This window comes from Lagenorhynchus albirostris, chromosome 3, assembly GCF_949774975.1.
Source record: "Lagenorhynchus albirostris chromosome 3, mLagAlb1.1, whole genome shotgun sequence".
NCBI lineage: Eukaryota > Metazoa > Chordata > Mammalia > Artiodactyla > Delphinidae > Lagenorhynchus > Lagenorhynchus albirostris.
In genome coordinates, this window is record NC_083097.1 from 125,505,993 (window position 1) to 125,526,304 (window position 20,312).

General features: G+C 46.2%; 1 protein-coding gene across 9 annotated transcripts in view; it reads left to right on the plus strand.

Annotated features, from left to right (window-relative positions):
* Positions 1 to 19,240, plus strand: part of ARHGEF37 (Rho guanine nucleotide exchange factor 37) — a 110,148-nt gene extending 90,908 nt beyond the window's left edge. For all 9 annotated transcript variants that reach the window (XM_060143957.1, XM_060143951.1, XM_060143952.1 and 6 more), the window contains 2 exons: positions 10,393 to 10,571; positions 18,483 to 19,240. The gene's annotated coding sequence lies outside the window, so the exon portion shown is untranslated. The remainder of the gene's footprint in view (positions 1 to 10,392; positions 10,572 to 18,482) is intronic.
* The last annotated feature ends 1,072 nt before the right edge of the window (positions 19,241 to 20,312 follow it).

Sequence of the window (20,312 nt, forward strand, 5' to 3'; positions counted from 1 at the left end):
GCACTCCCCTTAGGAGTCAGGTGTCCCCGTCCCCACCTGGAGGGGACAGATACCAGCCAAAAGCACCTGGTCCAGATTTCCTTTTTGCAGTTTGTATTGTGACTATAACGTAGTTTTTGTTTTTCTTAATGTATTACAATATGCACGTAATACATTTTTTAATGTTATTTTATTTACTTATTTAGTTATTTAGTTATTTACTTATTTTTGGCTGCGTTGGGTCTTTGTTGCTGTGCGTGGGCTTTTCTCTAGTTGTGGCGAGCGGGGGCTACTCTTTGTTGCGGTGCGCGGGCTTCTCATTGCGGTGGCTTCTCTTGTTGCAGAGCATGGGCTCTAGGCGCGCGGGCTTCAGTAGTTGTGGCTCACGTGCTCAGTAGTTGTGCCTCGTTGGCTCTAGAGCACAGGCTCAGTAGTTGTGGCGCACGGGCTTAGTTGCTCCGCGGCATGTGGGATCTTCCCAGACCAGGGCTCAAACCCGTATCCCCTGCATTGGCAGGTGGATTCTTAACCACTGAGCCACCAGGGAAGTCCCTACATTATTTTTAATAAAACCAAATATGGAATTTGAATTGTATCACTGCCTGTCATGCTTCCTTAGGCTCCTGTAAGGGATAACGCCAACAAAGCTGGGATTCACTCCGCTTCCTCTCTTCCTCGCAGCCCTCCCTCCATGTTCAGTCCTTCAGCAAGGGCTGTCAACTTTACCTCCAAAACCTTCCTGAAAGTTGTCCACTTTCTCCCTCTCCAGCACCTCCACTCCTCTTCTCTCCCCTGTGCTTCTGCAGGAGCCTCTGGACTGTCTCTCAGTTCCCACCCTTGTGCTTCCCCCTCACCCACTTTCCATAGAACAGTCAAAGTGATCCTTCGAAAAAAGTAAATTAGAGAATGTCACACCTCTTAAAACTGAACAAAACCCAAATTCCTTACTCAGACCTAACCGGGCCTGTGTGATGGGCCCTGCTTCCCTCCCACCGAACCATGTACCACTTTCCACCTTGATCACTGTGATACGGCCAACACTTGCTTTTCTGTTTCTGTTCCTCAATTACCCTAAGCTCCTTCCTGACTCAGGGACTCAGCACTGGCCCTTCCCTTCCCTGGGATACTCTTCCCCCAGATCTGCCCTTGGCTGGCTTCTTGCCACACAGGTCAGCTCCTCAGTGATGCCTTCACTGACCGCTCCATCTGGGCAGTGTCCAACTGTTCCCACCCTGACCCCAGCACTCACTATTCATCACCCTGTCTTACTGTCATTAGAGACTGCACCACTCCCTCCTATTTTCTAGTTTATCTGTTTGTTGTCTGCTTCCCTCATTAGAAAGTAAGATGGATAAGGATTTTATCCATCTCATTCAATTCTAAATCCAAATAACCTTTAGTATGTCCCAAATGGCACATGCTTGTACTAAAAAATTATTCCTAGTTTATCCAAAATTCACATTTAACTAGGTGCCCTGTATTTTAACTGGCAATCCTACTTGAGGCCCATGGTCCCACATCCTGGGAACATGATCCCAAGAGAATGAAGCCGGTATGGGAAGAGAAGAGAGAAAATGAGGGAGGCAGGGAGGACAGGTGGGTGGGAGAGAGAACAAGACAGCAACAGAGAATGAGTGAAAAGAGAGACAGACAGACAGAGTCACAGGTAGACCAATAGACACCCTCTGGTAGTGTTCAAGTCCCACAGTTCAGTGACCCAAAGTCAATGCCACCCCATCCTTTCTGTAGTTTGTTTATGGGCACCAGTAAATTCCCCTTTTGCTTCAAAATAATAGCCAACATTCTCAAGCACTTGTGTGTGCCAGGCACTGGGCCAAGCCTTTGGATGCACTATCTCATTTAGGCTGTCACCTCACACAATTCTATGAGGGTGTTTCTGTCACTCGCTCTACAGAGGAACAGAGAAGTTAAGTAACGTGCTCACGTCCACACAGACTCTAAGCAGCAGAGCTGGGCTTCAAACCCAGGCAGTCAGATGCCAGAGTGCTTGACCACTGTGTGGACTAGCTGTCACTCATAATCGAGGAGGTCCCGAGCGGCTCACTGGACGGCTGACCCTTGAGAGGCTGGGTGGCATCATGTGTGGACCCAGGAACCGGACTAAGAAGGATCAAATCCAACTTCCCTCACCCATAGTGTGACTTTGGGAAAGTTGTCCACTTACTCTGAGCATCAGCTTCCTCTTCTGTAAAATGGAGTCGACAATAATAGTAGGTACAGCATAAGATTGATATGGGGATTTAATTAATTAACGTCAATGTACACAGACATAAAAAGCCATTAGATCAGGTAAGCATTTAATAAACAATTACAGACATTTTTATTATTTTCAGTTCGTCTCTGATGCCCAGCACAGGATCTGACACAAAGGAAGTGCTCATGTTTCCTGTGTGAGTGATGATAAGAATGGAGAATATTAATGAGACTCCTGTTTATTCAGCACCTACTATGTACCAAGCATTGTGCTAAGCACCTTACACACATCTCAGTCCTTCCCCACAACAGCCCTACCAAGTTGGTATTTTCACCCCCATTTTACAGATGAGGAAACTGAGGCTTCAAGAAGTCAAGTGTCCAGAAAAGCCACAGAGAGAGGTCCAGAGCTAGGATCTCCACCCTGGATATAAGGAGAAAACGTTGGATCTATGATTGCTTTAAAGAAGGCAGGAAGCAGATGAGATTGCATTGAGATGTTTTCCTATGGACTGAGTTTTGAGTTCTTTCCATTGTCTTCGCAAGGTTTTTCATGTCCCTTACAGAAACCCCGTGTGCATGCCTTTCAATGCACTATTATCTCAATAGATGGATATAGAGTCCCATTTTATGAAGGAGGCACAGAGAGGTACAGGTATTGATACTTGCTAAAGGTCACATAGGTGTTAAGAACAGAGCAGGTTCTGAACCCAGCTTCATCTGACTCCCAGTACAGTCTTTGTCTCGAGTACTCAACCTCTGGCCTACAGAGAACCACCAGCCCCAAGAGCATGCCATCACTCAGATCTCCCAAAGACACCCACTTTTCACCATCCCCACCGCCAGCAAACCCCCAGGCTTCCGTCCTTCACAGGGCCACCACCAGGGTCAGCTTTCAGAAACAGAGATCTGAAATCAGGGCTCTTGGAGGTCCTTCCAGGGTTCTTGACCACGGCTTCATGGTCTGGCTCCTGTTTATCCCTTCCCCTCCTTGAACTCTGAGCTCTGGCTGAGCTGAATCTGCACTGCTCTCTCTCTGCCCCGCTTCACACTCACTCCTTCACCTGGGTGGTACACACTTTCCCGCTCCCCTGTCCCCTGTCCAAGTCATCCTTCAAGTCTCAGTGGCATATCACTTCTTCCAGGAAGCGTTCCTTTCTTGGTTCCGGTGCTCTTCCTGTGTGTGCCTCTACTCGGGTCCTTATCCCTCTCTGTTGAAATTGCCTTCTTACTTGAGGGTCTCTCCCTTGCTCCAAGAGGGCAATGGCTGTGTCTACCTATTCACACGGCATCCCCAGAGCTTGACATGGTGTCAGGTACCTGGTAGGTGCTCAGTGAAAAGCTGGGGAATGAATGGGGGTTCCCTGAGGACATTATGCTTTATTACACTGAGCACCGGGCACATAGTAAGCTCTCAATATATGTCTGTTGAATAGGTAAGGGATGAATGTATGAATAAATAAACAACGTGGTTCAACACCACTCCCCCCCTCGCCTCACACACACACACACACACACACACACACACACACACACACACACATCAGATTTGTTCACCCCTCAGCTTTGTCTCCTGCAGAATAAAAGGGATCCCAACTCCTTGTTTGAATGCTATGGGGTTTTGAGTAGAAAAAAATACTCCTTCAACAAGAAGAGTTTCAGGTGATAAAGGCCTTTCTTGCTGGTGAAGGGAGGAGGGAGAGTCGGGGCTTCAGCCCAGTTTTAGGATGGCCTCAGTTGGCCCCAGACTGACTAATAAAGTGTGAAATTGACTTCATCCTCTGCCACGTCTCCCCAGCCAGTGTGTCCCTGTAGCATCTCCCTCTGCTACCACTAATGCAGTCCTGCCGCCATCCCCTCTGTCACCGGCAGACAGGCGGGTCATCAACGCCCACGCAGCCCCAGGGCCCAGTGCTCTGCAGAGCCCATGAAGCCATTTGGCCTCGGGCCAGGATGGGCTTTCAAAGCTAGAAGCATCCGATGTGGCATGTCTGACGCACCTTCTAAGTCAGCCACTGGCCCTTCCTGTCCCTATTTACTCCTCTGGCACTGGCTGCTGAGGCGTGGGTGAGGGCTGGAAGCGGGCACAGCATTAGGTGAGCTCTTTGAGACTCTCCTCCCACCCCACCCAGTCCACTGCACCAAATGCAGGGCTGAAGAGTCAGAAAAGAGAACAGCAAAATCAGGGAGCTCAAGGGAGCTCTTGCGGGGGCTTTAGGGGCTGCTTGGGGGATGATAGAAGGCCCCCAAACCCCTCCTTCCACTAGGACAGGGCCATTTTGGGATATCTATTTTGTTTATTTTCTCCTGTTTAAGATTTTCTAGGAGGAGAGGGATTCCATGGCTCTAGTGAGTCCTAAAACCAGTGATCTGTCCAGCAGTCATTCCCAAACCTGCCTGTGCATCAGAATCAACCAGGTGACTGGGTAAAAAATACAGATTCTGAGACCTGTAGCGTGTTCGTCTGCTCAGCACCCATTTCCTCTTCTTCTGAGGAGAGCCCCTAGGTTACCTTAGAGAGCTGTCACTGCCTCACACGGCCCCATGTAGTTTGGGTGGTCTCCAGGGTCAAGCCTGTTCCCCAGGCCGGGCCAATCACAGAGGGATCAGCCCAGGGGTCAAAGCTAGGTTGGAGCAGGCAGCCCCAGGATTTTGTCAGAGCTGTAGGGGAAGAGATGCTCTCTTTTTTCGGAGGCTCTAGGCTGGTAGCCATTGGCCTGGGACTGCTGGCTAAGAATGAAACAAACACAGAGGCAAATCATGACAAGGGATGAAAGAAGAGAGAGAGAGAGAGAGCAAGCTCATGACATGTTATGAGCACCTAGATCCAGCCATGTCTGTAGTTTATTCCTTTGGGCTATTCAAATGTATGAGCCAATAAATTACTCTTTTCTTTTCTTTTTTTTTGCTTTTCTTTCTTTTTTTTTCTTTTGCTTCAGCCAGTTTGAGTTGGGTATTTGCAACTTGAAACTGAAAGAGTCCAGGCTATCACCCCTACCCTCACCCCGCCACTTTCCCCCCTTGGTGTCCATATGAGAAAACTGGCATCTTGGTGGTTTCAAAGGGTTCCTAGTTTCTGGTATCCTCAGATGTTCCTTGGCTGGTAGATGATATTCTCCTTGTGTCTTCACATGGTCATCCCTCTCTAGGCATCTGTCTCTGTGTGTAAATTTCCCCTTTTTATAAGGACTCAATCATATTAGATTAGGGCCCACCCTAAGGACCTCATCTTAACTTGATCATCTGCAAACACCCTATTTCCAAATAAGATCACACTCACAAGTACTGAGGGTTAGAATGCAACATCTTTAAGGGTATATAATTTTTCAACCCATCTATCCAAGAGGATAGAGCAAAGAAGAAGAAGAAGGAGGAGGAAGACAAGGAGAAGGGGAAGTTGAATATGGGGATAATAGGTATCACCCTGGGAGCTTTGTTTTTCTCCCCCAAAAAATCATGGTACCCAGAAACTACTGTGAACTTAATTTTCTGGGAGTGTGCTGATACTCTAAAAATAAAGGGTTTGGAATATTAAAAAGAAAGAAAGAAAGAAAGAGTCCAGACTAATACACAGATGCCACCTCAGATCTACTGAATCATGATCCCCATGGATGGAGTCCAGAAATCCGGATTTTTCAAGAAGCTTCTGAGGAGGTTCTGATAAAGTATCATCGCTTTATCAGTCATTGTTTGTTTGGACATCACTGAGATCCTGGTCCAGTGATGTACAGACAAAAGCGATCCTTCCATATGTGACCGTTATAATTGTATGTGAGAACTCTGTACACATTTTCGATCCTTACAACAACTGGATGAAGTACAGGTTATTCTTCCCATTTTACAGATGAAAACACTGATGCCTAGAGAGGTGAATGAATGTGTTCAAGAGCACACAGCTAATAAGTGACGGATCTAGGCATATGTCTCTAAAGCACATCCTCTTTCCACCACCCTGCACTTCCCAGAGTGGCTGTGCAGCTTGCCTAGAGCCTTAACACCCAGTGTCGGAAATGTCCTCTCTCTTCAGATACTCTTTCAATAAGGCAAAGCCTATGTGAGTCATTTAGTGTGCTGTGGCTACAGTAAGAGAAGACTCCATTGTGATTGGCCTAAGCAATAAGGATAACTTATTACACTGCACTCTAAAAAGTCCAAAGTAGGATGGTTCCAGGATTGGTTAATTCAGTGGCTCAGTGTCATAAGCAAAGGCTCAGGTTCTTTCCATTTTTCTTCTCTGTCCTCTTCAGGTGTCACATGGCCTTCAGGCTGGCTCTCTTCTTGGCTACAAGATAGCTGCTGCACTTCCAGACATGACAGTGTCCAGCATAGGGGGATGGTCTGTGTGTGTCTTCCTATGTGTTTCTTTTTGTCAGTAAAGAAAATGGTTCTGAAAAGGCCCCGGCATATCATTGGTCAGAATTACATCACACATTCATACCTAGTCCAGTTGCTGGCAAGAAGGGTGGGGCATCATGATAGGCTTGGAGCCATCATGATTCACCCTGAAGCTGGGCTGAGTAGACACCTGAACAGTATAGGGCTCTTCAAAGAAGGATGGAGGGGGAAGAAGGTTGTTGGGTAGTGTATGCTGCACAATTCCTCCCCGGCTTCCTGGGTTTCCCTCCCTGATTCTGGGCCCAGTCTCCAGAGGCATCTCTCTTTTCATTAGTCATGATCTTTGCAGGAAGATCAACTTTCAGATTTCAAAATCTTCCCCATGGCTCCTTCATCCTCTCTTCCAGTCCCCTCCCAAAGCCAGCAAGGTGTCCTAAAGAAATGCAGGCCTTTCCCTCCAACATCCAGAGGTGCTCTTCCTGGCTTTACTTCCCTCGCTCTCTGTCAGACTGATACCAGATCACTAGGTTGCCAGGAGGAATGGTACAGCATGTGTGGTGATGGGCATGAGCTATTGCCTGACCATCACCTGTTTCCACTGCTTCTAATCACAGAATGCAGTGTCCTTTAGGAACCACTCTTTCCCACTCTCAAGTCTTGGGTATAAGAAACACGGACCCTAATTGTACCCCCAACTCTTAATGGGGTCTCTTCCCCTGCATCTTGGGGCATGTGACTTGGGCCTATTCAATTGTTGTGTTCAATGCCTCTTGCCACAGGACTTGATTTGGGATAACCCCAGTCTGTTCCCTGAGAGTCATCTCCTGAGCCTTGGGCTCAAACTCTTGGGGGAGTGAAATTCTATTTCTACTAGGGTCATTGAGCTCCAGATTTGAGTCTGGAGCTTTCAGCAACCATTTTACAACTTCCTAGGGGAAAGTTGGTCTGCGAATGAAGCTAACACTGAGCCTAGAGACTGAGATAGAGAGATCCTAAGGTGCTGGATACAACTGGGCCTGATGCCAGACAGCACTGTACATCTCAGTCACATGAGCCAATAAACTTTCCTTTCTTGGTGAACCCCGTCTGAGTTGGCATTCTGCCCCTTGCAACCAAAAAACGACTAAGATAGTACATGCTTTTGAAAAAGCTGAACTGTGCTCCCCTTTGGCTGAGTTATACAAGTGTAAAGGGGAGTAGTGGAAGATAAGTTTGGGAAATCAGGCTGTAGGCACATGGCAGGGGTCCTTGAAGACTGAGATGGGCCACCCAGTCTCTGAGACCACTGGGGCCTAAGCAGGATCTCCTAAGGCCAGGTGATTCTAGGAGTTGCTGAACAAGCTAAACTTTGACCCAGGGATCAGGTTAATGTCTTTGTAGCTGCTGATAAAGTAGAAATTTTGATCTGAAGCAGGACTCATCCTCCAGGCCCGCTTTCACCAGGGAAGAGTGAGTGAGTTCTGCATAATTGAGAATGATTGGAAGACAGGAGCTACTGGCATTTATCAACTGTTCCTATGGGCCAGGGATGATGAGGGTGGGGAAGAACCCAGTGCAACTGATGAGAAGGTATGGGGATACCACCAAATGTGTCCACATCCCTCTTAAATTGCCCAGGATAGGACATGCGCTGACCAGAGTAGATGGAAGGACATCACCTCCCTCTTTCTACAAGACCTACTTCTATTGATATTAACGTGGCCTGAGATTGTACTCACTTTGGTTTGGCACGTTATGCTTTGTATTAAAATGGATGTCATACATGCTGCTACTATGTCATGTCTCCTCGCTCATCTCAAGTCTTCCAAACCCTCTTCCACCTTGGGAGAAACGCCTCCACTTTCAACTTCTTTTCAAGACTCCATGAATGCAAAATCTTGTCCTCTTGGAGAGGTGAGGTGGTCAAGGAGGAGACAAGAAACCAGCTCTCGTTCTCTTTAATGTCCAATAGCAGCAAAACAAACAAAAACCAAAACCCCAAAAAGACAAAACACACATTAATATCTCTGTAGAGTAACCAGCCGCATGTAGGCTTAGCCCTCCAAATTGTCACCTGTATAGTCAGTGCATTTGTTCCTGACAGAGTCTCTAGGAATCCAATTCCGTCCTCCCACAATCACTCCCGTACACACCTTCCATGCATTCCACTGTCTTACCTCAGATGTCTTCATTCAAGTGTCTGACCAAAAAAGTGTTGCCCAGGGCTTCCCTGGTGGTGCAGTGGTTGGGAGTCCGCCTGCCGATGCAGGGGACACGGGTTCGTGCCCCGGTCCGGGAAGATCCCACATGCCGTGGAGCGGCTAGGCCCCTGAGCCATGGCCGCTGAGCCTGTGCGTCTGGAGCCTGTGCTCCGCAAGGGGTGAAGCCACAACAGTGAGAGGCCCGCGTACCACACACACACACAAAAAAATGTTGCCCAGGACAGTATCAGGGATAAAGCCACCATTCCTTCTGATTTTGCTTCCAACCAAATCCATAACACAAGATCATTGCTTAATTCCTCATATACATGATCTTCTTTGTTTATTTACATAATACTGCGTGTAGACTTTGGTCCTGGCGCTTTACAAATATTAACTCATTTAATCCTTAAAACAACCCCTAATCACAATTGTTATCCCCATTTTACAGAAGAAGAAATTGTGGCACATATGGATTAAATGACCTTCCCAGTGTCACAAAATTAGTAAGTGACAGAACAGAGATTTGAACCCAGGTAGTTTGTACTCTTAAACCTGTGCCCAGGGTAGGCACACTTTTTCTGTAAAGGGCCAGAAAGTATTTTAGGCATTGAGCACCACATACAGTCTCTGTCCCAACTACTCAGTTCTGTCGCCCTAGACAATACATAAATAAATGGGTGTGGCTGTGTGCCAATAAAACTTTATTTAGAGACACTGAAATTTGAATTTCATATCATGTTCAATGTCAGGAAATACTACCCTTTTTTGATTTTTTTTTTCCCCCAACCATTTAGAAATATTCCATTCTTAGCTTGCAGGTTATACAAAAATAGGGAGTGAGCCAGGTTTGGTCTACAGCCTATAATTTGCTGGCTCCCACTCTATGCTATGGTATTATTCAACCTGATCCTTACAACTTCTTATCGTCTTCATTTTCCAGACAAAGAAATCCAGTTAGAAGAGGTTAATGATTTGCCCAGGGTTACACAGTGAGCAGATGGGGGAGTCAGGATTTGTACCCAGGTTTGTCTTGACCCCAGAGACTCTAGAGAGGAAGAAAGCTGGCAGAGGCCAGCAGGTGGGCAGGAAGCAGGGCTGAGATGGTGGCATCAGTGCCGCCTACCTTGGCCTGAAGCCATCAGTCACCAAGTTGCTGGCAATCCCCTCCCCCACCTCTCCCTCTACCCCATTCCCCAGGAGCCTAGTACAGCAGCCTGGGACTTCTCTGCCCTGATCTGCCACTAAGGCCCTGTTTAACTGGGACTTGCAAGAAACTGAAATGCTCTACCTTTCAAGCCTGGAGCCAGAGAAACCCAGAAGGTGTCTTGACTTGGCTTCATTTTGCCTAGCACAACCATTAGGGGAGGGCAGATCTGGTTTAAAAGGGCCCTGAATTGTCACTTGTGAAGAAACATCAGCTCTGGCCTAAGACTGGGAAAAGGTAAGGGAAGAGTGGGGGAAGGGGAGAGATAGAGACCCAGAGGGACACGCAGAGAGAAACATGAGTCAGAGATGCAGACACAAGTACACACACACAGAAAGATCCCTTAACAGCTGTTTTTCGGAACCAGAACCCTATTTCCTAGTTCCTCAGCTCTGCGGATGCAGAAAAGCCAATATTGCAGCAGAAAATCTCCCCACATTACTTGTTGTTAATAATTACTTATTTTGTCTTTTCTAGGTTTCTGCAACATTAACTTCATTCAAACCAATGAGCAGCCCTGAGATGTGCATTGTGGAGGTTATTTGCCTGAGGAGGGTTGTGGGGCTCAGAGAGCTCCAGCACCTTGCTCAAGATCACACAGCAAGTTAATGGCCAAGCTGGAAGCAAGGATCAAGGCTCCGAACTTCCAGTGCACTGTGAGTTTCTTACAAACCACCCCCAGAAATAAAGGGGACATTGAAGGTCAGGGATTTAGTTCCTTCGCTTCCCTTCAATAAGTGAGCCCCTCAATTCCCTCTTTGACAAGGAAATGATAGAGACATAGTATGTCTGAACTTGAGCAAGGCAGTGGACAAGCAGAGGCATGATATCCTCATGGTTATATATGATGGAAAACTGTGAGACAGATTCAAGGACAGCTGGATGGATTTTAGCCAGGAGATCAGTACCCAAAGGATCTTGGTGAATAGTGTTTACGTAGAAGGATGCTATGCCACGTGATTTTTTAAAAAATACTTTTTATTTTTAAATTGATTTTTGGCTGCATTAGATCTTCGTTGCTGCACGCAGGCTTTCTTTAGTTCTGTTGAGCGGGGGCTACTCTTCATTGAGGTGCACGGGCTTCTTTTGTTGCAGAGCATGGGCTCTAGGCACGCAGGCTTCAGTAGTTGTGGCACACAGGCTCAGTAGTTGTGGCGCACGGACTTAGTTGCTCCGCAGCATGTGGGATCTTCCCGGACCAGGGTTTGAACCCGTGTCCCCTTCATTGGCAGTCGGATTCTTAACCACTGCGCCACCAGGGAAGCACCATGTCACGTGATTTTTATTACTAAAATTGAATGACTTGAGTTCCCATCCCACCTCTTCTGAGAATGACTCTCCTCCCAACCTGTGGCCCTCTCTTCCAGGATAACTCTCAGAGCAGTTACTTAGTCCTAACGGGCAGTTTAGTTGCCATCTCCTGAAGGAGAACAGAGAAGCCTGACCACTAGGTATCCTGCAGTTGCTGAGACGGCCATAGGAGGGCACTGTTGAAAAGGGGCAACTTGGTTGCCTAAAGGCCGTGTTCTTCCACCGCCTGGAGACACGTGGTCGACAACACCCAGCCCCAGGTACAGCCCCTACCCTCTAAAGAAACCACTTCATTGATCAAGGCACATTCCATCTGGCTGGTCCTGCAGGTGCTTCCCAGGGGGATGTGGGAAAGGGAAAAGACTTTTTTTGCACATATTCCATGACACATAGCCTGGACACCCAGTGTAACAGCTCTGTATTTCCACATACGCTCAAACATGGCTGCTTTTGTTCAGAGGTACACCAACAGTGTGCTAGGGTAGTAGATTGGGACTGGTTTGCAGGCTCAGTGATAAACTGGCCCTAGAGGCAGCAGCCCCCATGCTCTTGCCCTCTCTAGGATCACTAGTGGGTAGCTCTTAGTTTGGGGCTCTACACCACCCATCCCCCTCCCCAAAGCACCCCAGCTTCATTAAGGGAAATTGCCTCCCTGACTGTCTTGGGGAGGGGGTACTTCTTGGCTCCTTTCTTCCCCTGCTGGCCTCCTCCAGTTGAAGTCAAAGAGGTCAGATCCCTCCTCGACTCACCTGGGGGAATCAGTGGGGAACACGTGCTCTAACATGCTCTTTTCCCAGGACTTTAACTCTGGCAAGGACAAGGAAGTGGTTTCTGGCCATTCTCTTTGTGGCAATAGCAGTTGTGGGTCATTGATAGCATCCTTACCTATGTCCCTATTAAAGGAAATGACTGATTTTCCTACTTATGCTTCTTGACCCTCAGTTTCCTTAAGTCCTGTTGACCCAAGCCTGCTCTTCTAGCCTTTCATCAATTGTGTAAGCTTCCGTTGGCCTTCCAAAAAAATCCCCTGCTCTCTAATTTCTGGTGCTCACACGAAGAACCCTGTCTGATACAACCCCCAAGAATGGAAGAAATCTTTTCCTCTTTCATTTCCAAGGTTCACCCCAATTCGTTCCTGAGAAGGATAGTTTGGGTCCCCCAGAGCACATCTCCACCTTTCCTGATGTAAATCTTCATAGGTAAAGCAAACAAACACAAAGGAATATGCTCCCTAAATGTTGTCAATGTTAGCACAGGTAGTGAGATTACCGGGGGCTTCATTTTCCTCTTTTTGCTCATATTTATCCCCTGAAAAAACTTTCTTCCCATTTCCATAAACTCCATTTCGTTGATTAAGAACAACAGCATTGGGACTTCCCTGGTGGTGCAGTGGTTAAGAATCCACCTGCCAGTGCAGGGGACACGGGTTGGAGCCCTGGTCCGGGAAGATCCCACATGCCGCGGAACAGCTAAGCCCATGCGCCACAACTACTGAGCCTGCGCTCTAGAGCCCGTGAGCCACAACTACTGAGCCTGTGTACCACAACTACTGAAGCCCGCATGCCTAGAGCCCGTGCTCCACAACAACAGAAGCCACCTCAATGAAAAGCCCGTGCACCGCAACAAAGAGTAGCCCCTGCTCGCCGCAACTAGAGAAAGCCCGCACACAGCAATGAAGACCCAACACAGCCAAAAAAAAAAAAAAAAAAAAGAGAACAACAGCATTTATCTGTGTGTTTGTTCAAGTGCAATTAGAGAAACTAAGACACAGTAATGCTCTTTTTCATGCTGAAGGAGGGAGCCCCTGTCCCTGTATGGGTGTCCTTGAGAAGGAAACTTGTCAGTGTTTTGGCACTGCACTGCTGGCTGTTATCACCCACTGGTTTGGGTGTATTTACTGACAGAGCTAAGGGCTGATATCCTTTGGCTTTGTTGTATGCATGACTCAGGACGTGTCCTCACCCTTCCTTGTCCCCCCGGTCTCCCCACATAAACAAGGAGGAGAATGGCAGTAAATGACCTCTAGGAGTTCTTCTGCTCCATTCTGGGGCCTTTGTGAAGATTATTGCCTGACGGGAGTAGCATCCAGGAGAGAACCTGGAATCCAACCCTCTGGGTGGTAAGGCATTGTAGATGTTCCATGTACTCAGCACTTTTTTTTTTTTTTTTGGCTGCACCGTGGCTTATGGTGGGATCTTAATTCCCCAACCAGGTATCGAAACTGGGCCCCTGACAGTGAAAGGATGGAGTCCTAATCATTGGACCACCAGGGAATTCCCAGCACTTTTTGAATTGCAGATGACAAAACCCACCCCAAACTGGCTTAAGCAAAAAGAGAATTTATTTATTTATTGAAATATAGTTGATTTACAATGTTATATTAGTTTCAGGTATACAACACAGTGATTCAATATTCTTATATATTATACTCCATTTAAAGTTATTACAAAATATTGGTTATATTCCCTGTGATGTACCAAAAGGGAATTTATTGACTCATATAACTGAAATATTTAGGTCTAAATTCAGGCTTGGCTGGATCCAGGGGATAAGAAAGTGTCATCGGGACTTGGTCTCTGTTAGTCTCTTCTTCTGCCCTCCTTTACCTGCTTCATCCTCAGGCAGGTTCTTCCCCAGCAGCCCCAGGTTTACAACTTACCAGCTTAGCACTTCTTCCCAAGGGTTCCAGGAAACATCCCAGGGCTGACTCTCACTGGACTGTTAAGTGATATGCCCGTTGCTAAACCAATCACTCCCCGGAGCCAGGGTGTAGATTCTGTTGATTGGCCAGACTTTGTCATGTTCTCCTGAAGTTGGGAAGAGGGTGAGTATCGCTTACACCCGTGGCCTAAGATATGAAGAGGGGTAGTTCACTAAAGGCAAGTCATGAGCTGTTACCAGAGGGGGAAATGATGCTGGGAAGGAAAAAACCCAAAGGTCCTCTCAGGTTCATCTAGATCAGCGTTTATCAAAGAATGTTCCCCAGATCGACAGCATCCATATCACGTGGAAACTTGTAAGAAATGCAAATTCATAGGCCCCGCTCCAGACCTACTGAATGAACGGGGCCCAGCTCTATAGGTGATTCAGATGCGTGTTAAACTCTACTCATGTAGACCAGTGGATCGCCAGCCTGACTTCAATTAGAATCACTGGGAGAGCTTTTAAGCCACCTGGACCCCACTCCCAACCAATCTGATCAGGATAAGGGATAAGGGAAGGGATAGGGTGCAGTCTTTGGTGCTTTTGAAATGTTCCCCCAATGATTCTAATGGCAGCCAAGGTTGACTGAGGTCAAAGGCACTCTTGTTCTCAGCTCCTTCTAATTTATGCAATGCAAACAAACGAGGATGCGGACAGTTCCTCTGCTGTGAATGGTGGTTTAATAAAGGAGTGACTTAGGAAGTGGCAACTCAAGCCTAGGCAAGTGAAGTAACAAAGCGGGGGGGATGCATGATCCCCCCAACTGCATGGAGTCCGAACCAGGAATTCCCTACACTCTGATAAATTAATCTTTACACCCTCACAGACAAATCACTCAAGAGAGGAGGAGATTAGAGGGGAAACATAAAAGGCAGTTTAATGAGCGCTTACTGAATTTCGCTCATTTAAATCTGACATAATCCTGTGAGGTAAATAATACTAACTACAGCTATAATCTTGTGATGTAGGTGATATTAACCGTCAAGGAAGAAGACACCAAGGGTCAAAGACTAAAGTTACTAGACCTTGGTGGCTGCACTGGGTTTTGAATTTAGAGCTGTCTGGTTCAAAAACCAGGGCCCTTAATCCCCATTCTATGCTGCTTCTGAGAAAGGTCAAGTTCTCCTGTTAGGAGCAGAGGAGTTTGGGGAGGAGTTTGGAGGTGAATTCTCTGACTCCACATGTTTTGAGGAAAGAGCACTGACCTGGAATCAGAACCTGGACTGCGCTCACAGCTCTGTTCTTGACTAGTTATGTGACCTAGAGCAAGTCACTTCTCTAGCTGGGGCCTCCGCCTCCTGATTTGCACAATAGGATAGCTTTAAATGACCCCTAAGGTTTTTTTCCATTCTGTTTGGATGATGGTATCAGGAAGTTTCCAACAGAAGAGATTTCCTGCTTCCCAGGATCCTAGGACTTGTTTTGAAAGACTCCCGTGTTCCAGCCTGACCAGGTATTCAAGTTGTTTTGCTGTTTACTAAAAAATTGCTCCCTAGACCAGGAGTCAAGGATTTCTGATTTCTCTAAGGCTTAGAAGTCAGCACAGCTCAGATAGGAGCTCTAACATCCGCAATTAAATCTTGGAGAACTAAGACACTGTAGAATTTTGTAGGGTCTCAGAACATATTTTTGTCACATAGGACTGCAAAAATCACAGTGCCTGACTCCAACATTTATCCGTAGCTGCTGCACTCAGCTCTGGGCTGGGCAGTATGAAAGACACAGAGATGAAGGGGCAGCACCCTGATGCCAAAGAGGAGGAGAGCCGCAAGTTGGGATATGGCTCTGATTTCAACCTCACGTTAATGAGGGAAATGCAAATGAAAATAAGATGCTTGCTGGCATCAATGAAGGGGGCAATATCCAGGGCTGGCATGGATGTAGTGAAATGAGCACTCATACACTGTTGGTGGAATGTTAATTGGTAGAGTTTTTCCAGAGGGTAGTTTGTAATATTTCAAAAAATGTAAATGTGCATACCCCTTCATCCAGCAATTCCACTTCAAAGACTGTCCTCAAGAAATGCTTACTCTATGCACAAGGAGGTAAAACAAGAATGTGCACTGCTGTGCTGTTTGTACTGATAAAAAGCTGGAAACAGTCTAGATAGCCATCAAGAGGGAATGGCTGAACTGGGCTCCAGTTTTGCTCTGACATACCACCTAGCATTTAACAATCACAAAGAAGATCTACATATATGTATATATATATATACATATGAAAAAAGCCTGAGATATAGAAATAAGTTAAGACGGATAATGGCAAAGATTGGCAAGGCTGTGGAGAAATTGGAGTCCTCATACATTGCTGGTGGGAGTATAAAATGGTGCAGCTACCTTGGAAAACATTCTGACATTTCCTCAAATGGTTAAACATAAAGTTACCATCTGACCCAGCAATTCCACTCCTAGACATATAAGCAGGAGAAATGGAAAGATATATTCACACAAAAACATATACACAAATGTTCATAGCGGCATTATTCATAATAGCCCCAAAGTGGAAACAATTGAAATGTCCATAAGCTGATGAATAGATAAATAAAATGTTGTATAGCCATACAATAGAACATTGTAGAATATTGTATGAAGTACTCATAACATGCTAAAACATGGATTGACCTTGAAAACCTTATGCTAAGTCGCAAAAGATCAATATTTTATGATTCCACATAAATATCCAAAATAGGCAAATCCAGAGAGACAGAAAGTAGTTAAGTGGTTGCCCAGGACTTCGAGGGGATGACAGCTAAAGAGTCAGGGGGTTATTTTGGGGTAATGGCAACGTTCTAAAATTGAATGTACTGCTGTGTGAACAGCTCTGTAAATACACTAAAAGCCAATTAATTGTACACTTAAGATGGATGAGTTGTAAGGTATATGGATTATATCTCAATAAAGCTAAAAATGCACACAGATACAAATAAATACAAGATTTTTCAGTGAAACTTTGTTTATAATAGCAAAAGAAAATAACCTAAAAACACATCAATAAGTGGTGGGCTAAGGAAATTATGGTAAATTATGGTACATGTGTTATCATGGAATAAAATGTAATACTATGTATGCCAATGGCAAAAATGAAGAAGTTCTGGGCTTCCCTGGTGGCACAGTGGTTGAGAGCCCGCCTGCCGATGCAGGGTACGCGGGTTCGTGCCCCAGTCCGGGAAGATGCCACGGAGCTGCTGGGCCCGTGAGCCATGGCCGCTGAGCCTGCGCGTCCGGAGCCTGTGCTCCGCAACGGGAGAGGCCACAACAGTGAGAGGCCCGCGTACCGCAAAAAAAAAAAAAAAAGAAGTTTTATATGAACTGATGTGGCACGATCTTTAAGATATATCACAAAGTGAGAAAATCAGTGTTCAGAACAATGTGTATAGCATGCTCTCCTTATGTAAAAAAGAGGGGAAAGAATATTCACGGGCACTTGCTTTTTTGTGCATAGACCAGGATCAGCAAACTACAGTCCACAGGCCAAATCCAGCCTGCTGCCTCCCTTGGTACAGCCAGCTATCTAAGAATGATGCTTAGATTTTTCAGTAGTTGAAAAACAATCAAAAGAAGAATATTATCTCATTATATATAAAAATGATATGAAATTCAAATTGCAATGTCCATAAACAAAGTTTCATTAATGAGCCATGCTCATTAATTAGTGTATTGTCTATGGTTGCTTTCTCAATACAATGACAGAGTTGAGTAGTTGTGACAGAGACCAATAAGCTCACAAAGCTTAAAATATTTATCATCTGGCCCTTTCCAGACAAGGTTTGCTGACTTCTGGCCTAGCTTATCTGGAAAGATGCACTGGAAACTGGTGACCCTGACTGGCTGCTCCGAGAGGGGATTGCACATCCCCAGCTGGGGGATGGGGCTGGAGGGAGACTTCTCATGGTGTACCCTTTTGGACCTATTTTTTAACTGTCACCAAAACAAAAGCTATATGCTTCTGCAAGTGAACATGTTAGGATGTACATATGTAGAAAATTGTTTCAACAGATAAACATCAAATGTATAACTGAGGTTTCTTGGAGGGAGTGACTGGCTGGGGAGAGTGGAGTCAAGTGGCCTTAGTAGTAAAGATATTGTTGGAATATTTTACAAGGAGAATCACTGCATGCATAACTTGTGCAATTAAAAGTAAAGAATGCACACTTTCTAGAGCTGTGTGTTCCGAGAGGTTGTGGGCTATGCCGAGGGACCCATTGCAGTTCCTGGCACAGGATGTGCCCCACAGCAGGCACTAATCTAGTGACTGAATGAATACAAGGGCCCAAGAGACTCGTGTCAGGAGTGAAGGGGTTCATTCACAGGGCTGCATAGTTCAGAGGGTGCTGTGGTGAGGGTGGAGGATGGACTAAGAAGAAGGGAGGGAGAAAGGCAAGAGTGTCTGAGCAAGAACACCATCCCTAATGCCCTCCCAGCCCAAGCTGCCAGCCCCCCATGGGCTTCAGGTACCGTGGCTGAGGAGTCCTAGCCTTCTGAAGAGCTAGAGGCATTTTAGCATCTCCCTACTCCCCTCCCCCAATAAGGTCCCCTATTTTTTGTCCTTTACAGACTCTCTTGAAGGAGATCTGGCTGGGGGCTTGTACAAACCAGCTGTGCCTAATTCTCCCCAGAACTGCTTTTTCAGCAAGCACCATCTGTAGTGTCGTAGCTCTCTGTGGGGAGACTCCTCCCGCCTGCTGTCCAGTGCTGCTGTAATCCTCTGTCCAAGGACCAAGCCTGTGGTGGCTGCAGCAGAACTGGATGGATGCTCACGGGACTGCGCACTTGGCTCCAGGGACCTCTGGCCTCAAGGGTGTCTCACACATGGACAAAATGAGGTCACCTCTTGTCCTCATTCCTCTATGAAAGATGACATGAGTGGAGCCATATGAAATAGAGCTGTAGCAGCCATTCCAGAGGAACTGCCTTCTTACAAGTCCTGTTTTCTATACCTCTGAACTGGACAAAACCACCAACATTCCAACTCAGCAGAGAAACCAGAATGTCCTGTTGAAAGGACTATCAATGATCTTTTACCTAGCGACGCCTTCACCTGACCAGTGAAGTACAAATCTAGCTTTATCTCATCTTTTTATCAATGAACACTTCACCTGATCAATTACTTGGTCTTACACCAATAAACTCTTCTTAAAAAAACAGCTTACCTCAAACAAACAAAAAAACAGCTTACCTCATCTATCTCTCTTTTTTTCCCATAAAAATCCTGAGACCCTTTCGTATAATCAGGACACTATTTGGTTTTCTACCTAATTCTGTGTACCCCGAGTTGCAGTTCTTTGGTCCCAAATAAACACCTTGCCTCTGAACTGGACTCTCATGGTTTTGCTTTTGGTTTTGTTTTTTTTTAGGTTGACATCTTCTGCCAGAATCAAGGCCGCCATTTTATTCAGGGAATTCTTTACGGTCAGTCCATGTAGTTTGGATTCCAGATTGAACATATGATTCATGCCTGGCCACTCAGAACATTCCATTTCCCTGGTCACGGTGATTGGTTCAGAGATGGGCATATGACCCAGGTCAAGCTAATGAATGTCAGCCTCAGGATTTTTGCTGGAGCTATGGCAGAAGAGGGGCTGTCTCTCTGCTGGGGTTGCTACATGCTGAGCTACATTTGGAGCTGCTGGTTGACTTTTCGCCATGACAAAAAACAAGCCTGCCTGACAACAAAGCTAAGACAGAAGGAAGTAGAGCTGAGAACTGGAGGCTGGTTGATGACCTTGTTTAAACTAGATTCAGCTACCCTTGGCCCTTTTAGTTAAATGAACCCCCGCCCAAATTTTTTTTTTTTTTTTTTTTTGCTTTGGCTGGTTGGTAGTGGCAAGAATTGTGACTGCTACCCAGAGTTGGCAGAGCCAAGCCTCCTATCAGATCCTCTGAACATTTCATGGAGATTTCATTTCCACCCCCTTTGCTGTGCACTTGGGACCCTGTGTTAGGCCTTTCCCAGCTGCCCTAAGGCAGACTGCTTGTCTGGACTGCTGGCTCTCACCCTCCTCTCAGAGTAACATGTATGATGCACCTAGGCTCCCTCTTCCCCCTCAGTACCAGCCTACTTCTCTGGGTGTGTTTAGTCCTAGATTTCAGTTCCTGATTATCCAGGCCTGCTGCCTTAAGCCCTGTGCCCACTTATGACTGAAATGGGGTCCAAGACATGACCGTCCTTGTTCTTTAATCTTTACTGAACCCTTCCTGTATGCCAGACTTTGTGCCAAGTGCATTACATGCATAACCTCATCTTCTCCTCTCAATAATCCTATCCAGGTTGGTTTTATGATTTTTATTCTCCTTTACAAGAAGAGGAAGCCGTGCTTAGGGAAATGAAGTCATTGGCCTAAGGTCAAACAGATGAGCCACTTACAGGTCGAGGCAGAGCTGAGA